Genomic DNA, 14732 nt, shown 5'->3' with positions numbered 1-14732 from the left:
GGCCGAGGCAGAAGGGGCCGCCGGCAGAAGGGGCGCCGACACGGGCGGCTCCCGGGCCGCAGGGGCCCCGGCCGGGCCGGGCCTTCCCCAGCAGCTGCTGGCAGACCGCCGGGCCGGGCCGGGCTCCGGCTGCCCCCGCGCCCGCCCCCCGCTGCTCGCTCTCCCCGGCCCCGGCCCCGGCCCGCGGCCCTCGGCCCCGGCGCGGCAGCTCCCGCCGCTCCGGCTCCAGGCTCCGGGCGGCCCCGGCCCCGCCAGACGCTGCCCCGCGCGGCACCACCCGCCTCTCGGCCCCGCCCTGCCCGCAGGCCCCGCCCACCCCTCCACCCCTCCTCTGCACCAGCGCGCATGCTCTGATCTGACCCCGCCCCCTCAGGCCCAGCCCCACCCCTCCTTTCAGGGCCCCGCCCTCAGCTCCCCTCCCTTCCCAGCCCCTCAGCTCCCTTGCAGAGCATGCGCACTGCCACCCCCTGCCTCTCCCGGCTCACTGGCCGGCCCCACCCCAGGAGGCCCCGCCCCACCTCCCAGGAGCCAATGGGGGAGCGCGGGGTGGACGGGACTTTGGGGCTGGAGGTGTCACTTCCGGTGTGGGGGGCGGGGCTGGGGGTGCTGCAGCTGCCGGTGCTGGAGGCTGAGGAGCTGCCGTGTGCGGGGCCGGGGACAGAGGGCTGGGGACAGAGCAGGGCCTCGGCGGAGGGAAGTGTGTGTGGAGCGAGACACCTCGTGTGGGAGCTGCCGTTCTTGCGGCGGGTGTGAGGGGGAAAGGGAAGGGGCGGCCCCGAGCGGGCGCTGTCCTCGCCGGGCCGAGGAGCAGGCCGGGAGCGCGGCCTGGCGCGGGGAGCGTTGTCAGGGGACTCACGGGTCAGGGCCCGGGTTTCCCGGGTGTTTCCAGTATTCCTCGACACCACTGTCCTCATTGCTTTCTCCCAGGCCCTTGGCGAAACCCCAGTTGTAAAGGCAGAGCGTCACCCTCTCATCGAGGTGGGTGTTGCTGTTGGAGATGGAGGCATCTAAGCATAGCTGCATTTGGGTTTGAGAAAGGACAGGACAGCACTCTCGCGGATGGTGAGTGCTCTCCTAAACCTGGAGCAGGATGTGCTTCTGTTCAAGAGCAGGTGTTGTTACTGTAGCCGGGTATTTAAGCAGTAGTTATCCCTGAAGGTCACACTGGGAAGGTTGAGTTGTACTTTGTGTCTGCTGGAAGGCTGCTGCTGGCAAGTTGTGCCTGAAGACGGCTCCACTGAAACTAACGTTGTGCTAAAGGTTGACCTGGAGGACACAGAGATGTTTTGCCTTCTTGAGTTTTACCTTCTGAAATATGAGCAAGTACTGAATGAGAATGCTTTTTTACATGAATAGATTTGCATTTGCCATCTCCCCCCCTCCCAGTATTTTGTGCTTGATTTTGGTCGTATATTGCGAGCAAACATCGTGTGCTCTGTGAAGGACATCATTTCTGTTGTAGGAAGTTTGGGTGTACCTGACACAAAAGGGGAGATGGTCCAATAGCGGTGGTACTAGCTTGGTGGGAGGATGAGAGTTGAGAAGAAGGGATTTGGTTGAAGAAAGACTGAAGAATCCTTCCAGTGTTTTCTAATTACTTTCGAAAAGACTAGGAAGAAACTTTAGAAACCACCTGCAGTTTCTGTTCCTGAAGCAGAAGTATTTGCCAGACTCCCTCTTTGTATCAACTGACAAACTATGTCCCCTGACTGCTGCCTCCTGCCTGGTGAGGAAGTGTGCAGCTGAGAATTGGTTGTGAGACCTAGTTCCTGAGTGTTGCTTTAGCAGGACGTTATTTAAGTGGGTGCCTGTGAGTTGCTGTTCTGTCTTTTATTTTGTGACCTGTGTGGGCTTGTCTTTTTCTGGAGCTTCCAGAAGGTAGTGATTTGTGTGTTTGCTTGTGACCTTAGATGGCTTAGTACTCTTTAGTCTCTTTGTTTCCTTGAGGAAGGAGGCAGGCTTTACGTCTAGGCCGGGGTGGTATGTTGTTGCTGGTAACAGCCAGAAACGTTGGGTGCGAGAAGGGGGTGTTAGTGGGAGGCATGTGAGAAAGAGGCCAAAGTCGCGGTGGTGGGAGTCACAGCTGTGTGTGAGCAGTCTGTTGCCTGGTTGAGGCGTGTGGGGTGTTGCTGAGATGCTGCCGCGGTGGCAGGAGGTGCTGCTGGAGAGACTGTGCCGTGTGTGTGGGGGAGATGATCGGGCGAGGTGCTGGGAGGGGAGAACTCAGGACCTGATGCGTAGCGTTGGGAGTCTGGGCGCTGCACAGGGAAGTCGGTCTGTGTGAGACGTGTGTGTGGCTGCCCAGCCCTGTTCTGCCTGTTCTTTCCTCAGCATCGAGGCACGGGTGGAGGACCCTGGGCAGACTGAGGCAAGGGAGAGAACATCAGGAGTTGTATGTTTTCCAAGGAATTAGTATGCCTTATTGTTTTTGGGTGTTGTGTCCCGAGGAAAACTCTGGTTCTTCTCCTAAATCATTGTTACTGAAATGGTGAGGCTTTTCATTCATGATGTTGTCTGTGCTGAGTGACTGTGACAGGATACACTATTTCTCCTGCCAGTGGTTGAGATCCCATGTCAGCAGAGTGACCTGGACTCCAGGTGGTGTTCTCTGGTTGTGTGCCTCTGCCCATGGGCAGCAGCGAGAGCGTTTCAGCTGAAAGTCTCCAGTCTTTTGGTTGAGGATGTCTAAATCACCCAGAGCTTTTTTGCTAATACAGCTTGTTATGGGAACAGTTTGACCCGAGGTTTCCAAAGAGCAGAGTCTCACACACGTATAGCAGCAAAATGAATGATTCATGTAAATGACAGTACAGCATAGTGACAGCTCGAGCTGGGTGCCTCTGGGAAGGGACCCCAAACAAAGAAATTCTGGGGTAATTATACCCTTTACAGTTTTATTTCCCTGCCTGCCAGGGAAGGTCTCCTCCAGTCTTCTTTACTGAGTCAGTGGTCCCTCTCCTTCTGACTGGTGTCTCTCTCCTTCTGTCTGATCTAGGCCTTCATCCCAGGCTGGCTGCCATGTCCTTGTTTCCCACAGTGCCTTCCCTTCTGGAAGGTCAACCACAACCCAGGTGCATCCCATCTTGTCCCCTGCATTCTACTTTGTATCCTCATTAGCTAGTTTTGTATTTGTATTAGCTGATTGTAATCTGTTTTGCAGTTACCTGGTGGGCAAAGTCACATCATCAGCAATGTTTCTGGAGTTCACTGACAGTTGGGCCTTGAGGCCTGCCGGCTTCATCTACTTCGGGCACTAACACTAAGCAAGAGTCAGACTTGGGCTAAGCTGAAGCTAAATCAGCTACAATTCTCTTCTCTAACAAGCTTCTGTCGGGATCTATGGAATTAAGCAAGCTCTTTCTGGAAAGAATGACAACAAACCCCAAAATGCTGTCAGCTAGTTCCTGGCTGAAGTGGCTTCGTAAGGTTTTTGTGAAAGTGAAGATGCATGTTACAAGTGAATGAGAGAGCCTTTGGTGTGCCAGTGACTTTCTGAGGTGTAGGCGGAAGTCTGTTCTCCTAGGGGTGACCTTTGTAGCGTCTGGCTTTTTGCAGTAATGTCAGTTAATCAATTCCTTGTGCACCCTTAGGTGCCCTTCAGTTAACTGAATGTAGAGTTTAGACAAGACTCTTAAAGAATCCCTTTGTAACTATGTCTTTGCTTTGTTTTGGTGTGCTTTGTTTTCTTTTGTTTTGTTTGTAATGATGGCAGAATGTTCAAATTAAGGAAGCAAATTGCACCATTTCTGGACAAGCTCAGTTCTGTTGTTTACATCAAGGTCTTTTCTTTTACGAAGCTTCACTAGAAAGTTGAAGGCATGTAACTTTTGAAGGTGTTTTGAACTGTGTCCTGCAGAGAGGTCAGGTTACATGGGTTTGCTGACAAACAAGTTTCTTCTCTAGCCATCAGTTTGTTCAAATGTCATGTGTATAAACTTACTGTTGTCCCTATGGGTTTTTTTTTTCCAGCTTGTTCCTTAAATAAGAGGTCCCAAGTCCTTTTTTTAATATGCCTGTCACATTCTTATGCAAACATAGGAGTTTTGTAATTATTTTAGAGGAGGTCCAGGAATTTGGGGAAAGCTTGTTTTGTGTTGCAAAACGACAAGCTCTACTTGTGACCTGCGACCAGCACATGTCATAAGAAAACGACTAAAGAGGGCAAGTGTGGAATCTTGGACTTGAAACTCTAGCCAGTTGCTTGCTTCATTTCTGAGAAACTTTCATATGCTGTTTGAAGGGCCTGTTTGCCAGAGTTCAGACTTTTTGTACTCAGGCAGGTAGTGTTAGGAAGTTGTCTGCATTATCACCGAGACCCATGCATTTAATTGTCCCTGAAAGTTGACTGGTGGTTTTTCTCTTATCACTTTCCCATCTGTCAGTGCAGGTATCAAGGGAGGTGAAACTTGGGGCCCAGAGTGGTCTCAGAGAAATGATCTGATCGGGTACAGAGTCTCTGTTACCATCCTGGACTGAATGGCTTTAAAGCACAATGAGCGTGGGATACCGTGGGTGTCGGTTGTAGGTCTGCCCCTTGAAAAGGTAGATCTTTGGTGACAATGAAGATATGAGTTTTTGGAGGAAAAGGGATGTATATGAGGAGACCTTCAATGTCTGTGTGTTTTCTTGATCTTCAGAGCCTGTGTTTTTTTAATGGGGACTCCTTCCCAAATGGAGGCAGTCTCCTGACTAGCCTCTAAACTGCCAGTGAACATCTTGAAGACGTCCATTTGTAGTTCAGTGTGCTGGTGTTTAGTTTGAGTGGGCTAGCTCTGCGTGGATGCAGACATGGTTGCAAATGTTCATGTTTTCCCTTGCAGGTTAGCACCTAACTATTGCTCCCCAATAGGTCACCAAGCACTTTACAGAGGAGGAGCTGGTGGCTTCCCCATCTTCCAGCTAGTGAAACTGATGCAGAGAAAGGAAAGGGCTTCTGCCAGGTTTAGGTGGAAGAAAGTGGGGAAGGACGCCAGCTCTCCCTGCTCTCCCAGTCTTGCTGCTGCAGAAGAGTGGTGCTGCAAGCTGACGGGATGTTTTCCCTTGTTCATGTGTGCAGCAGAGGTGGTAGCCAGATTCAGCTCTTCAAAAAGCCTTTCTTAACCGGGAGGTGGCTTCTTCACAGTTGAATGTGACAACATGGAAACAGCCCATTTCTGTCTTTCTCTCTACTTCTCTCAGGCATTACAGAGCAGCAGAAAATGCTCGTGACCAGATCCAACCAGTGAAGCAAGCCAGTGCAGGGGTAAGCTTGTGTTGTTTCTTATTTCTTTTTTAGGGAAAGCTGATTGACTGTTTTCAGCCAGAAATCCCTGCACTCTTCCTTGTATGCTGTTGAGTGAAGAATGCTCTCATGCCAGGTGTTATTCCCAGGGGAAGGGGGAGCATTCTTCAACAAATGGCACTTTCCCAGAGGTCTTGTGCTGTCATTTATTTTGTTTCTACGCCATTATGAATATTCTGCACTCTCTCTTCTGGTTGCGTGGGAAGAAAAAGCAGTATTTAGGAGGCATGACTTATCCCACTTCATCTGGGCAGCAGAAAACAGTCTAAAGAAGAATCCGGTCCCTTTGTGGACCATCATCTTTCCTCCAGATGAAGTCTCCTTGGCCACTGGGAAAATGAGGAAGAGGGTGATTTATCAGAGGTGCTCTGCACAAGTGAATCAGAAAGCAATAGATTTCCTTAAGGAAGGCTCTCTGCATTGGCCACAGGGGAAGTGCAGAAGAACAGCTTAGATTCTGCACCTTTCTGCAAGGTGTATACAATTGTCGGAGACTGATAGCACCCCCTCCATTCTTTAGCTCTTTGCAGTTATCACTTCTGTTTCTCATTCCCCATCAGAGCTGCCATTCCAGCTCTAGAAATGGGGCTCAGCATGCTTTCACTCAGGACAAGTTCTGTCCAGTTTCCCTTCACGCAGTGCTTGGATAGAGCAAAGAAATAGATAAGAACTCAGTTTTGCAAAGCCAAAAGCTTGGGCCAAATTGTTCCGTTCTTGCTCAGAAATGCAGCAGCTCCCCTCTCATCCTGGGCATCATCTTGTTCTGGTTCCAAGTGTGGTTAACATACTGCGCGTTGCCCACACAGGGGAGACAGTTTAGTACTCCTCCTCAGTGCATCATAGGGAGTGTGATCTCCTTGTAGTTCCATGCGCTTATTGGAGAGTCACACTGCTCTCTGCTCATACGGGACACTTGAGGAACAATACTGCAACTCCAAAAGTGCCTGGCAGGTCCTGCCTCTGCCTCCTGCCTGCTGCACAGTGTAAGCCTTGGCAGGTAACTCAGTGTTCTCTCACGCGTCAGTTGTGTGGCATTCGGGGAAAAAGCCAGAAGTGGCTGCCTTCGAAAAGACTGGAAGGATCAAGTAGGTGGGTGTGGGATATGAAGGTCCTGATGCCCCCAGAAAGAAGGAAATAGGAATTCAGAGGTAACAAAGGTGAATATGTTCCACCTAATTGCAGTTGTCAGAGCGTCTAAAGCTTAGGTGTGAGCTTAATCTAAGCTGAGGTCTGAGCTGAGACCTAATCTCTGAATCAGGCAGCTAATTCCCCTGCACTAGGCCCCTGGCTGTACAAAAGCTTTGAAGACTGTTGTCTGTTTTAAGCTTTGTTTTCTTAATCATAGACCAGGACTATGGCTGGGAAGTCAGTGGTTGGAGCTTTGCTGTGGGAGCTAAGAAGATTGTTCCTACTTTCCATCAAGCTGGAGAGGAGTGGTGAACAGCCTCTCTGCGAAGGATAGTGCCATGTCATACCCAGCAGCACAGTTTCAAAGGAAGTTTCCCTTTGATGTTTTTCCCATCTGTGCAGGTATTGTACTTCTGCCAGCCCCAGGTCTCACTCGCCTGAGTGCTCCGGGGGCCTCACCTGCTCTACGACAAAGTCTGAGCTGTGTTTGGTAGCAAATCCTGGGGCTGTCATTGCTGGGCAGTATGATGTAAAAAACGCTGTCCTCTCTCCTTTTATTTCCCCCAGCTCCAAGCCCAAAAGCTAGACGTGCAGACTTGGGAGGCTTTTGGGCAACTGATAATTTGCTGGACCAGCCGTGCCACTTTACCAGCAGCTGTTTCTTTCTTCCTTTACAGGAATGATCTTCCCAATTTTGTAGATTCCGCTGTCTTCAGGGCTCATGTTTTGAAGTTCTTCAGGGTAAAATGTCTCCTTGATGGTTTTGTGACTGTAGTTTATTAAACAGGACACGGGTATCTGAGCCCTTCTCACAGCTCCTACCATACAGCTCACAAGCTACATTTCCTTACTCCACCGTGTCCCTGCCCTTGCCTGCTAGCTGGGGAGGTGGCTCTGTGGGAGGAAGTTCATGTGTCTGTGGCAGAATCTGAAGCCCTCACAGCAAAGCATTTTCTCCAGCTCTCAAATCTTGTTTCTTTTTTTCTTCTTTTTTTTTTCTTTTTTTTTTTTTTGGCAGGGAGGTGGAGGTTTTGGGCAGAAAAGGTGTTCTGTGTCCTTGGAAAAATGAAGACCCCAGGAAGAGGCTCTGCCTTGGCTAAACTGAGGTGTTTGAAGTGCAGAGAGCCACAGGTTGGAGTGCCCTTGCCATCCCTGAAGAGAATAAGTTGGTTTTCCAGTGGGATGCAATTCATCCCGAGGAAGATGCCTAGGAGGAGATTCAGTGCAGAGAACTGGACACCTAACTGTGGGTGCTGGTGCGGAGGTACCTCCCTGTGAGCTGGATAGTAATCTCACCTGGAAATGTACTCAGTGCAGAGGAGTGGGGAGTAATTCCAGAGACCAGCCTTCCATTGCTTCAGCAGCTATCGAGTGCCATTTTACATTTCCTAGGATGTCCAACCTGTTATCTAGCTGTTGCAGCAGGTGGTGAACCTGCTTCCGTTCAGGGATAAGGGGAGCAGGAGTTGTGTAGTGTGGCTTGTGATTTATGCTGAAGAGGCACCACTGAAACAGTGGGACTTGGGGGCTGGGGATCAGTTTTTTGCTCTCACATGGGGTTTCTGGTGAAGATGTTGGGTCCCAACAAATGGGGTCAGGTTTCAGGGGTCCTGCAGGCTAGGCCTGAGGAATATGTATGTCAGCACTGTGAGGCAGTGCTTGAGGATGGAGGATGACGTGGGGAGAGTTACGCAGGGCTGGGGCAGCAGGGATGTGTCGACTGCACTGAAGCAAACCATTAAAGCTGTGTGTCTGTGTGTGTCATTAATGGAAGAGCCGCCACACATCAAAAGTGCTACTTGAGGGCAGAGCCGTTTGTCCCTTTCATCTTCCTGCAAGCAGTGCCTGTGATGCTTTGGTCTAATCAGTGCCTGGGGAGGGACATGGATTTCCGGCACCAGCTCTATCTCTAACAGCCCTCAGCAAGCCCCGTTAAACCTCCAAGACACTTTATTCCTGTGATTTCACTTCACACTGTGTGACTTTCCCCTGGGAGCTTGTAAGAGTGTGGGAACCACAGTGAGCTTGTCATTGCCTCTAATCTGCAGGGTGGCTAGTAGGAGAACTTAAGAGTGTTGTTAAGTACAAAGTTTTTAATGAGCACGTGATGTAATCTGGTTTCATTTGTTTCTCATGTTTAAGCCTAACAAAGTTATGCTAATGTGTTTCAAATGAACTTCATGAATGTCCTTTTCCAGTGGCGATCTAGTGCTATCCCATGTCATATGCGTGGGACAGTGGGACGTCTGTTATGAAATGTAGCCTTCCAGGGTGCACTGATGTCCCAGAATTTCAGGCCTTCCTCTTCCTGCTGGTTCTAGTTGTCTGCATGATGATTCTCCTTGGGAATATCCACGTTTTTGTGCTGGTGACTGCGGAGCAGCATTCCTGTTCCTTTCAATCCTGCCAGGGATAGGGTGTGTTAGTATGCTATTCATGAGATTGGGAACCCCTTCTGCCACAGAAAGACAGAAGGCTTTCTCAGCCATCTCCTTCCACCTCACTGTAGTAAAAATTTTCTGCAGCAGCCTGGTCACTGTGTATCTCTTACCAAAACCCAGCACCCTGACAAACCCTAGCAAAGGGTTCTCTGTCTTTTACACAGCCCTGCCTCTTCTAATCAAGATGCTCAGGTTGCCATTGGTAATCCCATCCCCAGCCGGCTCTTTTTAATCTTTCATATCATAATGGAAAAGATGCATTTAAACATGCATGCACGCATTTGTCTGAATGTGTGTCTTCAGTCCCAGAAAGATAAGGTTAAGTGAGCTGCACAAAGTAGATGCATTCAGGAGATAGACTCCCAACCTGAGCAGATTGCTGTCACCTGATCTGAGAAATAGCAAGCTGAGATGTAATATTTTCCTGTTGCAATGTAGCTTTGGAACAAATACTGTGTTTAGGCTAGCTGGGAAGCAGGTACATGAAGTGTATTCACAATTACAGCAGAAACAAATCAGTGCCAGGTGCGTCACAAGTGCTGGGCTCAGCACTGGGGAAGGAGCCTAGCGCAATCCCCCCATGTCCCTCTGAGGCCCACTGCCACCACGCAGGCAGCAGCACAGCCTTGGTGCCAGGAGCTGGGCGAGCACAGCCAGGCTTCTATGTGACACGGCCCTTGGGAGAAGGAGCAACCTGGAGTGTGCCAGTGCTGGGCCTGTCTCACTGCAGGCTGCATAGGGGCTAGTCCCTGCCTCACAGTGCTTGCTTACCAGGGGACCTGTGTCGTCGGTAACTGCCAGCCCTGGTCCATCCCTGTCCTGTGAGCAGTGTAGGGGATTGACAGGGCTTGGGAAAGGGACAGGAGTGTCTGGGAAGCTCTCACAGCCCTGCGTACACTTGATGGCTGCAATATGCAGGCTCTCACCTTCTTGGCTTCCTTGGTCAGGTAGTGACCTCTCAGTTTTCTCCTTTTTTCTCCTACTTCAGGGCAGTAGCCCATTGCCCCAAAGGGAGCCCAAAGGAGGGAGGCTGCAAAAACCTACAAGGGCAACAGATGCCTTGGCTGTGGGGTTCCCCACCTCAGATGTGAGCTGGCTGGCACGCGGGGCTGAAGACCACGCTGGCGTACAGCCTTTGTGGCCCAGCCTTTTCCCAGAGTGTCGTGGGGCCCCAGCTGAAAAGGCAGGCGGTCCTTTTGGGAAGGGCTGCATGCAGCACACACCTGCCCCAAGCCTTAGGTGAAGGGGGCATCTCCGTGAGGCGGTGGGGAAGTGGAGGAAGGATGGGTCTGGTTGGTGGGGCTGTGAGAGAAGCAAAGATGGTCTCCTCCTCTTCCCATGCCATGGCTGCTCTGATGAGCATTTTCGGGGGCAGGAGCTCAACCCTCAACCTCACACTGTGCTCCCCCTGGAGCCCACCACCTATGCCCACGAGCAGAGCCCTGACAAAGCCCTTCCCGCCAACGTCTGTGGTCTCAGCTGTGTGCTTAGCTGGTACCTGAGCACCGATGCCACTGCTTGCTGTGTCCTACTCTGTGTGGGCGTCCGACAGGGCTCTCCTGGCCCTCTTCTGAGCCTGAACAAGAAAAGGAATTATTTGCAGGGCAAGGGATGAAGCCAGCCCTAGTCCTGGAGAAGGGGTGAGGATCCCCCCTGCCCGGCCTACTCCTCCATGCAAGACTCTGGGGATCAATCGCATCAACAATCACAATCGTGTTGGGTTGAAGGGAACCTCTTTCTCAGCTCCCAGTCTGTTGCTTCCAGAACTGCAGGCATCCAGCGGAACATGCTGCATACTGAGCCATGCTCAGCCTTGTCCTGTCTCTTGGTTAGCAAGGTCTAAAAAGGCCTAAGCCCAGATTTGGCCTACGGATGCTCAGAGGCTCCTTCCGGAAAGACCTCCCTGACCCTGACCAGGAGCAGTGCACAGCATCTTTCCTGGGAAATGCACAGGCACTTTGCCATCCCTGCCCATCACATCTCACTGACTGGGCTACTGTTAAGGTGCTGTGAGTCCCGCAGAGCCTTCTGTGCCTCCAACACCCTGACACAGGCTCCTAGATGTCGGTGCAAGCACTACCCCTGAGTCCCATCAGGCTGGAAGCATTGTGGGACCCACTGTGCCTTGGTTGGGTGCCCCTTGTTCAGCTCCACCAGGAAAGAGGCCCTGGTGCCATTTCCTGGGCCAGGAGTGCGGCAGAGCTGCCAGCATGCTGTGCTGCCCTGCCTGAGGCCTCACCGGCTCTGTATCCTCCTCTGCAAACGGCCATCTACGCTGCTTCTGCCTAGGAAGCCTCCATGGCGTCCTCATGGCTGTACTGGCAGGTTGTCTGTGCACTGCCTGCAAAGAGAGGAAGGCCAAATTATCAGGGACAATCACCAGCTGTCAAGGTGCTGTGGCCACCGCACCAACACCCTGGGCCTCCAACACCCCAACACGGGCTTCTACATGTCCCTGCACACACTGGCTCCGAGCCCCAGCACGCTGCCAATGTGCTGGCACCCTCTGCACCCAGCTTGGCCACCTCTCCTTCAGATCCACAGCAAAGGGGCCCTGCTCCCACTTCCTGCCACAGCAGTGGCACGCAGCTGCCACCACACTCTGCCACCCTGGCCCAAGCCCTCACCAGCTCTGGTGGCTCCACAGAAGAAGGCCTTCCCAGGCGCTGCTTTTTCAGGACCCTCCGTGCTTTCTCCCTCACCATGCTCCCAGCTTGCTTCTGCGCCACCTGCCAAGGCACCAAGGGCACATTGTCACCGAGCATCAGCAGCAGAGCGAGGGCAAGGGGCTGCTGCATCCTCAGCACCACTGTGGGCACATGACAAGCCCCACACAGGAATGGCCACACCTTCGGGACGGGCGCTTGCTGCTCAGGCTGCATGCCTTTTCCACAGGCCGGCCCGTTTTTCCTGTGTGCCTGGAAAACCTGCACCGAAGAACCCATGGCCACAACCTGCACAAGCTCCGTGTGCACACAGAGCAGCACACGCCTGAGCATGTGGGGGTTAGGAGTGGCACTTAGGTCCTTGCTGCTGGGTGCGGAGACCGGGACCAAAGGTGGGACACTTTCCAGGCTCTACAAGAGAAGACATTGGTGGGACAGGCGCTCAAAAGGAGCCTTCTGCGGCCCTTTGGCAGGCAGCTCCCACGCACAACAGGCCTCCAGGCACCCAAATCCTTCAGGCAAGAGTCACAAGCCAAGAGCCCAAGAGCCCCGACCCCTTTGCCCTGACTCCCACCACAAAGGGCTCCCACACACTGCCCTGCTTGGCCCTTGCATAAAGACCTCTGCAGCCTGCCTGCGCCCAAGTAGCCCCCCGCAAAGCCTTACAAGCACAACAGATGACTTGGCTGGCAGGGCTCCCTGCATCACAGGGCAGCTGCCGGGCAGCACGCGGGGCTGAAGAGCACGCTGGCGCACTGCCTTTGCGCCACCTTTCCCCAGAGTGGCAGGGGGGAGATGCAGGTGCAGGGCCCAGCTGCAAAGGCAGCTGCTCCTTTCAGGAAGGCCTGCATGCACCACACACCTGCCCAGGCATCTCGCTGAGGCACTGAGGCAGCGGGCAAGGGGAGGAAGGACGGGGCTGCTTGGTGGAGCCGGGAGAGAAGCAAACATGGGCTCCTTCTCTGCCCGCACCATGGCTGCTCTGATGAGCATTTCCTGGGGCAGGAGCTCAACCTCACACTGCGCTCCCCCAGCAGACCACCACCTCTGCCCACCAACAGAGCCCCAACAAAGCCCTTCCTCACAACCTCTCGCGCCTCAGATCGCTCCTTAGCTCATACCTGAGCACCGATGCCACCGCTGCTGCTCGCCGCCTCCTGCTCTCTTGGCGGCTCCGAGGCGGCCCTGCTGGCCCTCTCCACAGCCTGACAAAGCAAAGGAGGCCTTTGCAGCGCAATGCAGCACACCAGCACTACTCCTGGCCAACGTGGTGCCAAGCAGCAACAGCGCCCCTCTGCACAGCAGCCTCCCACCTCGCCTCACTCCCTTCGCAAGGGCCCACAAATGAGCACGCACCACAGCCAGCCCACCTCTCTGCTCCCACACCAACTACAGGCTCTCTCTCTTCCCTTCCCTCCACACCAACTTGGCAGCTTTTGCCCTGCACCTTCCCACCGCAAGCAGTGTCTTCCCCGCAGTGCCGAGCGCCCTCGCAGGTGTCAGGCACCTGGCGCTGCCACGGCCACTGCCACCCCTGGCCCACGCATCTGGCCCACCTCCCCGCAACCCACTCGCCCTCCTCTCCCCACACACCCACACACCAGCCTCGCTCCCGCCTCCCTCCTCCCACCACGGCACCCATGCCCCCGCCGACACTGCCGCTCCCTCCTCCTGCTGCCTGCCACCCACCAACACTTCCAGCACCGCCTGCTTGCCCACCGCACAACAGTGCCCTTAGCAGCCCCCCGCCCCTACTCCTCCAGGCAACACCCCTCCTGGCCATCAAGTGCACCGAGAGGCAAAGAGGGGCTTGGCGGTGCTGCGCTCAAGGCAGCCCCGCTCTCACCTCCCAGCCTCTTCCCTCCACAACTCCACTAGCAACGCCTCAGCCCACATTTGCCCTACGCCTACTCAAAGGCTCCTCTCTCAAAGACCTCCCGCACCCCCACCACCACCACTTGCCCCACCTGGCAAACTCCTACAGCCGCTGCCCCAGCCTTGCCTCTCCCAGCCCCTCCCACTGCCGCGGCACAGCCCTCAAGGTGCTGTGGCCACCGCACAGCCTTCTGGGCCTCCAGCACCCCCACACGGCCTTCTACATCTCCGCGCACACACTAGCTCCGAGGCCCAGCATGCTGCCAATGTGCTGGCACCCACTGGGCCCGCCTTCTGCACCTCTCCTTCCGATCCCACAGCAAAGGGGCCCTGCTCCCACCTCCTGCCACAGCAGGGGCACACAACTGCCACCACACTCTGCCCTGCCCTGGCCCCAGCCCTCACCACCTCTGCTGGCTCCGGTGTCGCGGAAGGCCTTCCCAGGCGCTGCTTTCTAAGGACTCGCCGCGCCTTCTCCCTCACCATGCATGCAGCTTGCTTTGCCTGAAAAGCCAACAAGGATAGATTGTCATGGAGCATCAGCAGCAGAGCGACGGCAAGGTGCTCCTGCATCCCCAGCATCACTGCCGCCACACGACCAGCCCCGCACAGCGGATGGACGCTCAGGACGGGCACTTGCTGATCAGCCTGCATGCGTGGCCCCTCCCTACCTGCCTACACCTCATGCTCCTCCTGCCAACGGGTCCCACCACGGCCACCCAACACAGCCGCCCTCCTACGCTCACCACCATGACCACCTCTCCCCACACACACACCCTTTGCCACCACCTGACAGCAAACCTCCTCTTCCCCTACCCGCTCCAACACTCCCACCCACCCACCACCAACTCCTCCTCGCCCACTTGCTGCCACCCACCACAACACGGCCCTGCTCCCACCTCCACTCTTCCAGCTCCACCCTCCAAATGGCTGAATCCCCACAGCACCAGGCACCTGGTCACATCACCCCCAAACACAGCCCTTCCCCACGCCCATGCAGCACTTGCCCACCACCGCCTCTACTCTTGCCTCCTACCCTCCCTCTAACACGCACACCAGCTGCACAGCCTGCACTTTTCGCCCTCTTTTCCACAGGCCTCTTTTTTCTGTGGGCCTAGGAAACCTGCACCGAGCAAGCCGTGGGCACACCCTGGACAAGCTCCGAGTGCACAGACAGCAGCACCCGGCTGAGCAGATGGGGCTTAGGAGTGGCACTTACGTCCTTGCTGCTGCCTTCGGAGACTGGGACCGGTGGTGGGACGCTCTCCAGGCTCTACAAGAGAAGAAATTGGTGGCACAGGCACTCAGAAGGAGCCTTCTGCGGCCCTTTGGCCGACATTG

General features: G+C 54.4%; 2 long non-coding RNA genes across 2 annotated transcripts; one reads left to right on the top strand and one right to left on the bottom strand.

The window, feature by feature from the left end:
• The first annotated feature begins 722 nt into the window (after window positions 1-722).
• Window positions 723-8010, top strand: LOC138063488 (uncharacterized). The gene is made up of 5 exons (XR_011137066.1): window positions 723-978; window positions 5179-5242; window positions 6627-6811; window positions 7087-7150; window positions 7428-8010. It is a non-coding gene; the product is annotated as an uncharacterized lncRNA (long non-coding RNA).
• A 379-nt stretch (window positions 8011-8389) lies between these two features.
• Window positions 8390-11576, bottom strand: LOC138063483 (uncharacterized). Its single transcript, XR_011137059.1, has 4 exons — window positions 11478-11576; window positions 11090-11191; window positions 10349-10426; window positions 8390-8812 (listed from the first exon to the last, which is right to left on the bottom strand). It is a non-coding gene; the product is annotated as an uncharacterized lncRNA (long non-coding RNA).
• Window positions 11577-14732: the final 3156 nt, after the last annotated feature.

The sequence above is a fragment of the Struthio camelus genome, chromosome 32 (assembly GCF_040807025.1).
Source record: "Struthio camelus isolate bStrCam1 chromosome 32, bStrCam1.hap1, whole genome shotgun sequence".
NCBI classification, from domain to species: Eukaryota; Metazoa; Chordata; class Aves; order Struthioniformes; family Struthionidae; genus Struthio; species Struthio camelus.
This window is presented reverse-complemented; position numbering and strand designations above follow the sequence as displayed.